Source organism: Dendrobium catenatum, unplaced genomic scaffold (assembly GCF_001605985.2).
Source record: "Dendrobium catenatum unplaced genomic scaffold, ASM160598v2 fragScaff_scaffold_1067, whole genome shotgun sequence".
NCBI lineage: Eukaryota > Viridiplantae > Streptophyta > Magnoliopsida > Asparagales > Orchidaceae > Dendrobium > Dendrobium catenatum.
Window position 1 is genome coordinate 410,328 of NW_021319529.1, and position 13,573 is coordinate 423,900.

General features: G+C 35.8%; 1 non-coding gene across 1 annotated transcript; it reads right to left on the minus strand.

The window, feature by feature from the left end:
• Positions 1-4,095: 4,095 nt before the first annotated feature.
• LOC114580521 lies at positions 4,096-4,261 on the minus strand. The gene has a single exon (XR_003701964.1). It is a non-coding gene; the product is annotated as a U1 spliceosomal RNA (small nuclear RNA).
• Between the last annotated feature and the right edge of the window lie 9,312 nt (positions 4,262-13,573).

The following is a 13,573-nucleotide window of genomic DNA, read 5'->3' on the forward strand; positions in this document are numbered from 1 at the left end:
TTTTTTAGTAACTGTTCTTAATCAAAAGAATGTGTTAATCAAGCTTGTGAACGATTTTAATTATTGATGTGTATTTGCAAGCCACTCCTATTTTATTAACAATTGTTACATGAGGATGATTAAGTGGTCTCCTTCATTTGATGTTGATGTTGAGTCGCCTATTATTCCGATTTGGGTGTCTTTCCCGAATATGAGACCTCATCTTTTCTCGCCTAGGATTCTTCATAGCCCTGGTTCCATGTTTGGCCACCCCCTTAAAATTGATTATGCTACCTCTACTAGTTCTAGACCTTCGGTTGCATGCGTTCTGGTGAAATTAGATGTTTCCAAACATTTTCGGGATAAAGTGTTGGTTGACCCAGACAATTTTGGTTTTATCCAGTATGTGGTTGTGTAGGATATTCCGTCATATTGCTCTCACTGCAAATCTTTGGGGCATTCCAAATCAGAATGCCATATCCTACACATATATTTGTCTACCCATACTTTTGTGGGTACTGAGCTAGTCGATAATGGTAACAATATACCCTTGATTGTTAATCATGTTGATACCGTTATTAATGACCATTTTCCTTCGGGTGCAGAGGGGCTTTTGGTTGTGCTTTTTTTCGTATGTTTTTCTTGATCCAAATGTGGGTACTGAGCAGGTTGTTAATGGGTTTGATGTGTCATTGTCGTTGCATTGTCGTTAGCTCCTTCATGTGGTAATAATGAGGATATAGTTGCGGCTTGTGAGGTTCCTTCATGTGGTATTAATGAGGATGTTGTTGAGGTTTGTGTACATAACCATTGCTTACTTAATTTGGTAGCTAGTCCTATTGCTCCTAATACTAATGTTGATGTTAATAATGGTGAAACTGCACTTTCTAATGATTCTATCCCCCTTCCTAGGGAATGTGCTTGTGTGTCTCTTGCGAGCGAAATTTCTTCTTCTAATTGTAGTAAGGGTGATGATTCTTTGGCTACTCCTCGTTTTAGTGCTTATTTTCCGAAAGGTGTTAATTCTCTGGGGGAAAATTTTGGTTTACCTCTTGTTGAGGTTCCTATATTTATTCTATCTAATGATGCTTTAATTGCTCATTTAACTAGTAAAATGAGAGATTTTAAAGTTGTGCATGGTGACTGGTTATGTGATGACCATTCCTCAGCTGCTGGGGAGGAATTTAATGAGAAAGATTTACACTCTAGTGAGAACTTTGATCTTATTATCATTCAAATTGCTGATGTTGATTTTTTTAAAAAGAAAATAAGCATAAACAACAAAAATTGAAGAAGAAATAATCACCCAATTTGGTTTTGGGGCAGCTGCTGGTTTACTTTCTCTTCTGTTGTTGGTTGCGGCCAGCTTTAATGTTTGTGATTATGTTGGGTTGGTGGTATTTCTTCTGGTTATTTTTTCGGACAATGATAAAGAGGCTTCTGTGCGCTACTTCCTTCTCTTGCATGATGGCAACCTTGGTGGTCTTTCCTCCTTGCGGAATGGGTGACTTTTGTTTGGGTTTTTGTGTTGTAATTTGTTTTGGCTCCTGCTATGTTGCCTCCAATGGAAGGTCTTTGCTTGGCCTGAGGGTGGGTGCGCGTGGCCTCATACCTGAGTCCGATGGGCACTCGCTCAATTTCTCATTTCTGCCTTCTTCCCTTTATGGTTGCTTCTCTTATATATATATATATATTTCAGTCGTGAGGACATAGAGAATCGAAGTGGTGCGTAATAGCCATATAGAGCAAACAATATATAAGCTTAAAGCTTCGTTTGAGATAATTTTCTTACTGCTTCCTAAAACAACTTTTTAATATAAAAATTTTTGTTCAAAGTTTTTTTGTTAGGAAACATCAAAAAAATTTGCCCCAAACAAAACCTAATTCTCTCGAAAAGTGGTTCATATAAGTGTGAAAGTTAGTAGCTTGTGAGAAGATGAAGCAACAACTTTCATATAAATTCTAATTTAAGTGAAGTAGTAAATAACCATATGAAGGAAGAAGCAATACTAATGGCACCCGAACATGAAACAAATCAATCCCAAGCACTCAATAAAGGAGATAAATCAGCCATAAGAAAATAATCTGCAATTAAACATAGATTGTTCCAGCAAAATAAGATGCCAAGAATATCATCAGAATACAATAATGAGAAGCACCGACAGCCATAAGAGCTAGGGGGAATAGATTTAGGCTTTGTTTAGGTCGGCTTTTTTATTGCTTTGTAAAGTTATTTTTTAGTACAAAAATTTTCTAAAAATAGAAAAAAAAAAGTAGTGTTTTATGCCTTTGTTTGAGGAATTTTTATTAGGTCCGGACACCTGACGTAGTTCTACATCCAGATGACAATAAAATGTCGCCACGTGCTCTTACTTTTTACCGTGCGGCCCGACGACCCGACCCGGAACGGAAATCCGGTATTGCTATGTTCGTTTATTGCTAGGTATTGCTCGGTATTGCTAGGTATTGCTTCACAATAACGAGAAATACCGCTCTGTGAAGTCCAATACCGAGCAATACCAAGCAATACCTAGCAAAACCTGGGTATTGCCCGGTATTGCTCGGTATTGTTAGGTATTGCTAGGTATTGGTCTTGACAGAATGGTATTTCTCGTTACCGAGCAATACCGAGCAAAACCTAGCAATATCCTCATATGTACAAATCATCTAATAAATAGCAATATTGGGTTCCGGTCTGGGTCGGGACGTCGGGCCGCGCGGTAAAGAGTAAGAGCATGTGACGATATTTTATTGGCGTCTGGAAGCAGAACTACGTCAGGTGTCCGGACCTAATAAAAATTCTTATTTGAGACGGTTTTATATTATTGCTTCTTGAAGCAATTTTTTTGTACAATAATTTTTTATACCAAGGCTTCGTTTGGGTCGGCTTTTTATTGCTTCTTAAAACAGTGTTTTAACACAAAAATTAAAAACCGTCCTAAACGAAGCCTAAAAATTTTTGTAATAAAAAAATATTTTAGAAAATAATAAGAAAGTTGTCCAAACGAAGCTGAGCTGTTTCAAATGAAGCCTTAGTAATTATCCAATGAAAAAATTATCACCATTAACGACAACAGCTTCGAAAATTCCATATTGCCAAACCCCAAAGGCATAATTCTCAAAACAATAATGTTTGCAGATAATTAAAAAGGAAACAAATTGACAAGAGCTGAAAAAATCAATACACATATCGCAGTAGAGAATTTGTCATTCTAGAAATATAAATTTTTAATTGAAGCAGGAATTTTGGCTCTAAGGTTTCGTTTGGGACGGCTTTTTATTGCTTTCTAAAACAGAGTTTTAATACAAAAATAAAAAAATTTATACTAAAACTCCATTTTAGAAAGCAATAAAAAAGCCGTCCCAAACGAAACCTAAGTCTTCGTTTGGAACGGTAATTTTTATACTAAAAAGGCTGTTTTTAGAATCAGTACGAAAGCTATAAGAAAATTATCACATACCGGCATAATTTCTAGCGATTACAAATTCGCTGGAAATTCCAGCGGTTAAGCAAGCGGATTAAAAGCCGGTAATAACTAGCGGTTTAATCGCCAGAAAGTCCACTTGTATTTGATAAGTTTAAAATCGTTACCGACGGAATGACAGCCGCGATTTTAAGTGAATTGTTTCACATCGGTATGATCCCTATTTTCCCGACGTCCTCCTTCTTCCTCATTTCACTGCGTCTTCAATTCAATCCGTCCCAGAGAACGGCGATACACCCTCTCGTCCTACAGTCCTTCCATCCTAGCCAACGCCGGCCTTGATCCTCATCACCCCAGCAGCAAGTGATCTCCTCTCCTTCCTTCCTCTTCTTCCTTTCCCTCCACAGGAGATCATCCTTAAAAACGTTTGATATGTGAAAGTTTTTTATTCATAAGATTTTACATGTTATAGAGACGAAGAAATCAGAAGCATAACTAGAGTAAACATTCAAGTGCATCCACATTCACATTTGCAAAGCTAGACACTAACTTTTGCAGAGCAAAGACCATTCGCATCTGTAGATCTAGTAGCAAAAAAATAATTGTAGAAGGATTCATTACTCAAGGGTTTTTAGTCATTTGAGAGTATATGAGGACCTTCAAAGACTATAATTTTTTTTTTTTTTTTTTTGTAGGGGCCGCGCGGATGAGAATCCCCCTATCACATCACAAATTATGATGTCCATTCTGCCACTTGGGCGGATGGTAAACTAGCACCCCTTCAGAGTGCAATGAAGGTCGCAGGTCTAGGCCACAGGCATTGCTGATCACCCGTTAGACCCCGTCGAGGTGCCAAGGCATAACTCTTTATTTTCAACCTTGGCCATCATTTGATTTAAACTAAAGTACTTTAGAAGGGGTGACTATAATTTTTTTATAAACTAGAGTAATTCTCCAGCTCTATGACTAAAATTGATTCTCATTCAAATAAAATTCTTTTTAAAAACAATTAACATTAATAGTATGATATATATAATAATTAAAATTGATAAATATTGAAAAGAGTACAAAGATTTTCCTAAATTAATTAACCAAACGATAAAAATAAATAATTTCTTTAGATGTATTGAAACCTATAAAACGAAAGAGAAATATTTGATTGAATGTTCAATTTTTGTAATTTTACACTGGAGATATTACATTGCATATTAAAAAGTATAATTGGTTGTTGAAGTTGTTGTTGGAGTTTGAAAAGTAAGTTTTTATTTGAGAACATTGATGTGAATTCTTTGTTGCAATTGAATTTTATGTTTTAAAGGTTGTTTATATTGAACTTTATATTTTATTATGTTTGAAAGTTTGTTTATTTCGTTTACTTTTATGCTTTCAATTATTTTAGTATGTTTTGATTGTGAATATTATGTTAGTGCATTTTATTCACTAGTGCAGTACGAAAGATGGAAGTTTGTGTGGACAGAGGGGAGGCCATTAATTTTTTTTTTCAAATTCCTACAGGTTTCTGGCGGCGTACCGGCTGCTTAGCCGCCAGAAACGTCGATATTGGATGATATCATAAGCCGCTAGAACCAATAGGAAAACAACTAAAATTTCAAGAAGTTCTCCTACGGCTAAGCCATCGTAAAAAAGCCACGGTTATTACTACCGAAATTACCACCAGAAATTACCGACTGTTCTCCTACGGTCTATGTGCCGATAATTTCCAGCGGTCAAACTGCTGGTAATACCGCCATAAATCTTTGGCGTCAATTCTACTTTAGCCATCACTCTGACCGCCACTAGAAATAGGATGCAAATTTGTCAGGAAGTCGCTGGTATGTGTTTCCTACGCGGTTATTACCGGCCAAAAAAATCAATCGGAAAGTCGCTGGATTATTTAATTTCAACCAAAAAATTTCCCAATTTTCGCTGATAATGAACGATTTTCTTGTAGTGGATGTTGAGCCTGTAGTTGGGGTGTTTATGTAGTGGTAGAGGCCGTAGGAGATAATGAAGGTATAGTGCAGACAAAATTGAGAGGAGTAAGAGAGGTCAGTACAAGAGTGAGTGGAGTATAATGTGGTATCTGCGGGGAATTGGGAGGAGTTGAGGATTGTTTGAATGGAAATGCATATTCAAAGTAGGCTACATGGCAAGAGATATATGTATGGTTAGTGATAGGATCGAAGCATTTATAGCCTTTGGAATTAGTGGCGTAGCCAATGAATACATGCGGTAGGGAGCGAGGTTCTCATTAGTGACAACGAACAGGAGGAGATAGCATAAATAACCAAACACACGAAGATGATCATACAATGGTTGGTGGTTGTATAACCGATGGTTGGGAGAGAGATTAGAGATGGTTCTAGAGGGAAGGCGGTTGATGAGGTAGGCAGGTGTCAGAAGAGCATCAACCAGAGGTGATGAGATAGATTGGCTTCAAATATGAGTAAACACATTATTTCCAAGAGATGGTGATATTTTCTACCGAAAATGTCGTTTTCCTGAGTATATAGGCACGTAAGGGGGTGGGAAATGCCACAACTAGTTAAATATTATAGAAAATTGAGGTTGACAAATTCTCCATCTCTATCAGTTTGAAGCATCTTAATAAGAGTTTGAGATTGATTTTCTACAAGTTGTTTAAAACGTTTGAAGGTAGGAAATACATCAGATTTAAGTTTTAAAGAAAAAACCTAACAAAAGCATGAATCATGGTGAGAGGTGAACGGAGAGAACAGGAGAAGGATCCCATACATCTAAATGTAAGAATTCTAAACATTTTGTAGTTTTAAAAGAAACTAGACTAAAAGGAAGACGATGACATTTAACACAAGCGCATGAATCATGGTGAGAGGTGGACGGAGCTTATTGGCTGAGGTTGAGTTCGGCGGACAGTTGTTGTTGAATGGATAGGGACGGATGGTTGAGACCTTGTAATTTCAATCATCCATTAAAATACCTGATTCCGACGGTGGTGTTGAATACATCAACAACACTATTCATCAAACAACTTGACCTTATACTCGAGAGCCAAATGGGGTTGTTGAGCATAAACACTCTCATTTACTTGAAACGGTTGGAGCACTTCTCATTGATGCTCACTTGACTGTTGTTTTTTGGGTTGATACTCTTCTTATGAATGCGTACTTAAGTAATCGTTTGTCATCCAAAGGCACCCACAATATTTTACCTTATGAATGCTTGCATAGACGACCTTGTAATTTCAACCACTTGAAAACATTTGGTTGTTTATGCTAACCCTAGTTTTCCCCTAAAACTCGAAATAAATTTTAGCCAAGGTTACAATCATGCATTTTTCTGGGCTATGCTATTAAAGTTATAAAATGTAAATGCTATGATCAGTCCACTGGTTGTATTTATATATCTCGGCATGTACAGTTTCATGAATCTATTTTCCCATGCCAAGCTCCACAGACACATTTCAATACCACAACTGCTACACCTACCATTCATCCATTTTTGGTGCCAACCTTCATGTTACATGCTCCATCAATGCCTGCTGCATCTTCCCCTATCACACCTATACCTGCTACAACTTCACCGAGTATGACTATCTCCTCCCGAGCATCTGCATCTGTTTCATCATCACTTTTAAATACTTCTTCCCCATCTCTTCAGCTACACTCACCGAATTCCAATTCCATTCCACCATCAACTAATACAATATCTACTACACTGATTCACATCATCCACCCATTTTCATCAGCTCTGTCTCGAGTCTCAACATCCCATGATCACTAGGTTTCAAACATGCAAACTTAAACTCAAACCTCTATTTGACCTTCAGCTTAACATAGTTTCTACTTCACCTTCTAGTTACTCTGAAGCTATTAAACATGAATTTTGGGAGAGATTATTCTGTGCGGATACCGGACGGGAGAATCGTTCAGTTTACGCTCAGATACCGAGCGGTACCGAGTACCGAGTACTGCTCGGTATAACAATTGTGCTAAGTCGAGCAGTTGGACTGAGAGTTGAGAAGAGCAGTGGGAGTGGCAAAAGAATGCTTGGAATGGGGAGTTGCTGAAAGTTTAATGGGGTGTAGGACATGAAGACTAGGTCCCCGAAGGAGAATCTAATGGGTCTTGGAGTCCTTGATGGCAAAACCAACATTGTCATACAAGAGATAACAAGCATTATCATTAAGAAGGTAGTAGATAGATAGAAGATTATGGGTAAGTTGCGGGACATGGAGAATTTTGGTAAAAGTTTCTTACAAGCAGGTATGGGCAAAATTCCTTTGCCTAGTTTAGCAATTGGAAGGTGAGTGACATTGCCGACTAAGACGTGGGAGTTACCAAAATAAGGTTGAATAGTTTGTAGTGTTGAAGAATTAGCAGTGAAATGACTGGAAGCACCGGAGTCCAGGAACCAGTCTACGGCTGAGGGCTCATCTTTGTGGGCTACTAGAGCTCATGATCTAGGTTGATAGGATAGATTTGCATGATGCCAGCAGGAGACTACAGAATGTCCTGATTTACCATAAATTTGGTAGCTATATAGGTGAATGAATGGCAGCCACCATAGAGGGAGACAAGTGAGGAGAAACAACCACTGTGAGGTGTAGAGGAATCTCCATGAGTCGAGCCACAAGGGACAAATTTGAAATGCAGCAAGGGCAAAGGAAGAGTTTGCAATGTTCTCACTTGACTTCTCTGTAGAAATATTAACCTCCTCACTACACAGCATGACATACAAGTCATTGAGACTAATGGTTTGAAGCTTAGTCCGAATGGTAGTTTTGAAAGAATTATACACCGGAGGTAGGCCATTAAGTGTGTAAAGAATGAGATCGTTAGGGTTGATGTGTGCTACAATTGCAGTGAGAGCATCAAACTACTGCTTGATGTCCAAGAGATATTGGAACATTCATGTGTTCTGCATTTTGAGTTGATACATCTCGTTCTTAAGCTGAAGGAATCGAGAATGATTTATAGCTTGAAGCCGGTGTTCTAAGGTGGAACATATTTTAGTTCAGGTCTCTAGATTGAGAGCATAAGGCAATAGAGATGGTGATATGGCAGAAAAAAGAGTAGCAGCCAAGTTTTGATCGATGAGGTGCCAGGAGAATTAAGATGGGTTGGGAGTAAAGGAGTCATCAGGAAGATGTTTGGAGGGTTTAATGACAAAGCGGTCAAAATAATCGCTAAATCCATTTGACCAAAAAGTTTCAAGATCTATAAGCGCCAAATAGGGTAGTTAGCAAGGGTAAGATGAATGTTTAGGACTGATTTTACATTAGCCAGCAAAAAATTTTAACTAAGGGGGGAATAATAAGGTTCGTAGTGGGGATATTTACAATAGAGGAAGCTTTAGTACTCACCATAAAGGCAAGAGGAGATTTATACAAGAATTAAAAAAAAAAAAGAAATTAGAAGCTGGTGAGCTATGATACCATAAAGACACAGATAATTGGCCTCTAGTGATAATGAGAACAAACAAAGAAGAAAGTAAAAAAGGTATATTAAGTTTATTTCACTTAGTCAATTACTATATACAAGAGCATATATGCAGGTGAATGCGAGAGTGACATATGGCTAGTGATGGATAGTGTTGAGCTCATGGCAGACATCCAATGGCTATACTAGAATTAGTTGGTTATATGCATAGGAAGAGATGGAGCAGGCCCCATAATGAAGAGTAGTGTCGCATATGTCCATTAACAGGATGAATATAATAAAAAATTGAGTCAAGATGATGAACCCATAATATATCTGCTAATGACTTTGAAGATGATAGTGTGGGTGTCACACAATGGTTTCATTAAAATGGGCCCTCCCATATAACAAAAGAAAAAAGGCTAAAATATCTAGATCGAGGGCCAAACAACTTATTAGGAATTGAGTTATGAATCTTGTGGATGTTTTACAATCTATGCCATAAGTGTAAAGAGATCTGCAAAGAGGAATGTTAGCTATCAAAGTCAGTGAAAACAAAGAAGAAGAATATCAACTTTTCTCATTTCTAATTATGTGTTCATCATATCAACAGTACATGTACATATATATTAGAATAAATAACAGAAACTATTATGAGAGAAAGTGCTTTTGGCAAGCCTAATCGTGGGCCATGTGAGAAATCTGTTGCAGCCGCTAGTGGGCATGTTTTGGTGGTGTGTTGACTATTGGAACATGTTAACAATAAGTACAACAACTACCACCCGTAGAACTTTCCCACTCCTAGATGCTTTAGAGGAAATCACAAGAATCTCACATATATTTGAAGATTTTGAATTATATTATTTTGCTACATATTTTATGAAGGCAAAAGAAACAAAGAGAGACTTTTATGGGTGTGCCCATTGATAGAAATATTTTGTGGTTGAGAAGATGATTCTTAAAAAAAGAATTTAACATTTGAAGCACATAAAGTACTTCGATATTTGCTACATAGTTACGGTTCGCAAATTTGTTGATATGTTAAACAATGAATTTAGTCTAATTACTTGTAAAGTTTTCTACGAACTTACAATATACAATTTCTTTCTTGAATGATTGTGTACATTTTGTTAGGCATATATATTTTGAAATATGAAATTTCACAAATAAAATTTTCTTTGTACATTTGAGCTGAAGAATTGATTATTTATATAGTATATTTTATAAGATTTTCAAATTCTAATGTGGCATAATTTCACATTCACAATAATAAACAATAAACTTGCATAATAGGTCATATATTATGTAAGTGTACGCAGTTACATGAAATAGTTAGAACTTCTTGTAAGTGATGCCTGAAACAAGGCTTTGGATCCATGTAATTGTTGTTCTCAGTTTTGTCTTCTTACAGTCTGCAGAAGGAGAACGAGAGATAGAAACAGAGAAGGGAAAATCTTATTCACCATCCACCTTAGAGTACAAGCTATATATATGCATTTTGCTATCACTTACATAGACGTTTACGTATTTTTGTTACACGTGTGCATGAGACAAGATAGATTCTTGTTTGTCTTTATGTTCTAATATCCTCCAGCAAACATATGGGTATTGAATTACTGTCAGTTTGAGTCTGAGCTGCTGGAATCGCAATGTGGATAGTGGTTTGGTAAAGATGTCCGCTATTTGATAGATGATGCTTATTGGAAGGAGGTGAATGTTGTTGTTTTGGATGTGATCTCGTATAAATTGTTGATCAATTTCAATATGCTTCGTTATGGAGTGAAATACAGGAATGTTTGCCAAGAAAATTACGGATGTGTTATCGCAATATAGGTCAGTTGGTTGATCTAAAGTTATACAAAAATCTGTGAGAATCCGCCTAAGCCAGATAATATAAGCTATAAGGGCAGCAAGAGCTCTATACTCCGCCCATGCCTGCACTTGCTCCTAGTCTTTGCTTGTCATGATCATTTCTCTTACAATATTTCTTATTATGTCGTCGTAATTGGGATAAGGTAATGTTGACGATCTCATCATTCTGGCAGTCATTTTAATACTTGATTTAAGGAATTTGCCTTACCTGTTAGAAGAAAAATTCTCCTTCAATACAAATTAATTTGCATCTCTAGTCATTAATATAATCACTTTGTTCTCCAGGAATTTGTTAAGTATGAGCAATTCTGGCAATTTTTTCAATATATTTTATTTTTCTTGTAATTTTTTCATTTGCGACTATTATTAACGTTTTCTGGATGTTACTTGCAGTAGAAATTATGATTTCTTTTGCATCTTATAGCTGATATGGAACACCTGGGGATGCTATGTAGAAAGCCACAAATCCTTTTGGAATTGCTTCTCTTTTTGTTTTTTTTTTTTTTTGGAATTGCTTATTATAGTTGCAGGCGGCCATTCTTATGGCAAATGGCCATATGACATGATAATGTGAGGTTGCAGTGCGCTAGAAATTTGTTTTGCAACTCTTTTGATGTCAGTTATCATAGTCTTTACATGCAGAAATTATTCTGTGCAGTCTACAGGTAGCTTTGCATCCGAATTCCAATTAAATGTGACACGTAGATTTTTTTTCGCTTGTACACATGGTGTGTATAAGGGAAAATTACACACTTCGTACAAATTATACACACCCTGCATAAAAGTGAAAAAATACACGTGCCATCATTTAATTGGAGTCCATTCGATAAAATTTTATAAGATATTTATAATGTCAAAATATATTTTTATAGATTTACTTGCTATGGTTGAATCATTTCATGGATTATATGGGTCGCGAAAGACACCTATTAAAGAAGTGGAGGCTATTATTTTATATATTCTAGCGTATAATGAGTCCATTCGAGTAACATGTGAATGTTTTCAACACGCAACATAGACTATCTATAAATATTTCTCTTTCGAGCTTAAAGCATTGGTTAAGCTAGCAATTGACATTGTAACACCAATTGATAAATAATTTCATGATTAATTCCCAATGCTAAAACGGTTTGGGTCGTATGTGATTTTAATATGTGTTCAACATTTGTAGCAATGGGACGAGAGATTTCAGCACTTGATGCTCACATTTTTTTCAAGCTATTTTGGGCAAGTGAAGCAAATTTCCTATGTCACCTGCAGGCATTTTTTTATATATAAACTATTTAATTACAATTTTTTGCTCTATCATGTTTACAATTTCATGTGTATTTCAAAAGAAAAAATTTACTAAGATATCTCAAACTTCAGCAGAAATCAAGATATCATTAGACAGATTTTTTATGAGGTTCTCATCCGATAATGGGTCGGCACGAGATGTTTAATAAGACACGTTCATTACATTGAAGTATAATAGAATATACATTTCTGCTTGGATTGGTTTCTCTGCATGCTCTGTTTGCTTCCTGCATTAATATGCAAAGAAACGAGAAGACTGGCACTGATTACTTTGATGATCTTACCCATATTAGTTATAGGTATGGCATGGCTGATATTTTACTGATTTACATGGTTGCCTTCTATATGTTTCTTCATATGGTGGCTGTTATGTCTCATCTTTTGGATACCTGCCACACTATTTGGTTTACCTTAGTTATCTTTTGCTTAAATCTGACTTATCTCCATCATACTTGCATGTTTTTTTGGTATTGGAGTTTCTTCCTTCTGCAGGTTGGGAGCCCGGAAAATTGGTTTGTGAACTTTTGCAGGGTAATGGTGACTTCTGAAATTTGGAAGGGTTTCTTCTCCTTTTGCGGGAAGCGCGTGCTGAATGATATTATTTTTTGCTTCCTTTTTTTGGGTGTTGTCGTCTTGCAGCCCTAGATTGTACCTAGATTTTTTTTGTACTCCTAGACTAAGAAATCACAGGCTCTTAGATTTTTTTTTTCTCTTGTAGCTCTTTTGAGCATTAGCGAGCTGGCGTTTCCTTCTAAGGACCTTGTAACCCCTTTTTTGATATTAACACATAGGCCCCTCTGTGGGTTTTAACCAAAAAAAAAAAAAAACATTTCATGTATGGAAAAGAAACGAGGGATATTTTAAGATTTATGACATATTACTCTTTCAAGAAATAACATCTCATTATTGTTACCACAATGCCACTTCGTAATTATATACATAAACATTGATCCCAAGTTCCTCCAAATTCGAGCAATATGATGCTGATGAAAATTTTGTTCACTTAGAGGCACATGAATATAGAGTAAGAAGCAAGACAATATATTGATTAAAGCATTTTAATGGATTAATTTCAACCTAGAATTGGTTTAGGGAGTAGGTGCTTATGAGATGGTTGAACTTAGATATAATGCAATTACAAAATTTTAATATATAGGTAATAATTATTAATATTTCTTTACATATAAAAATATTTTGAAATCATGTCAATATATGAGTGTGTGTGTGTATATATAAGTTATTTATTTTAATAAATGTAAATTTTGATGTTATAAAGCACATTAAATTAATTATATTTATTTAATTTATGAAATTGTTAAGTATATTAATTTTATCTTTAAGGAAATTTTACAAATAAAACGTTCAGTTAATTGCTACAGTACTATTCTAATATAAGACTTCCTCATAATGAGATATTACATGCATTTTATTATAGTAAAAAGAAAACAAATTATTTTTTTATGTAGTGTAATATATATGTGAGTGCCACAACAAAATTTATTTCTTCTAAGCAATAATTTGTATACATGCATTTAGGTTTCATTTGGGATAATTTTCTTGCTACTTTTTAAAAGAACTTTTTAGTATACATATTTATCATTC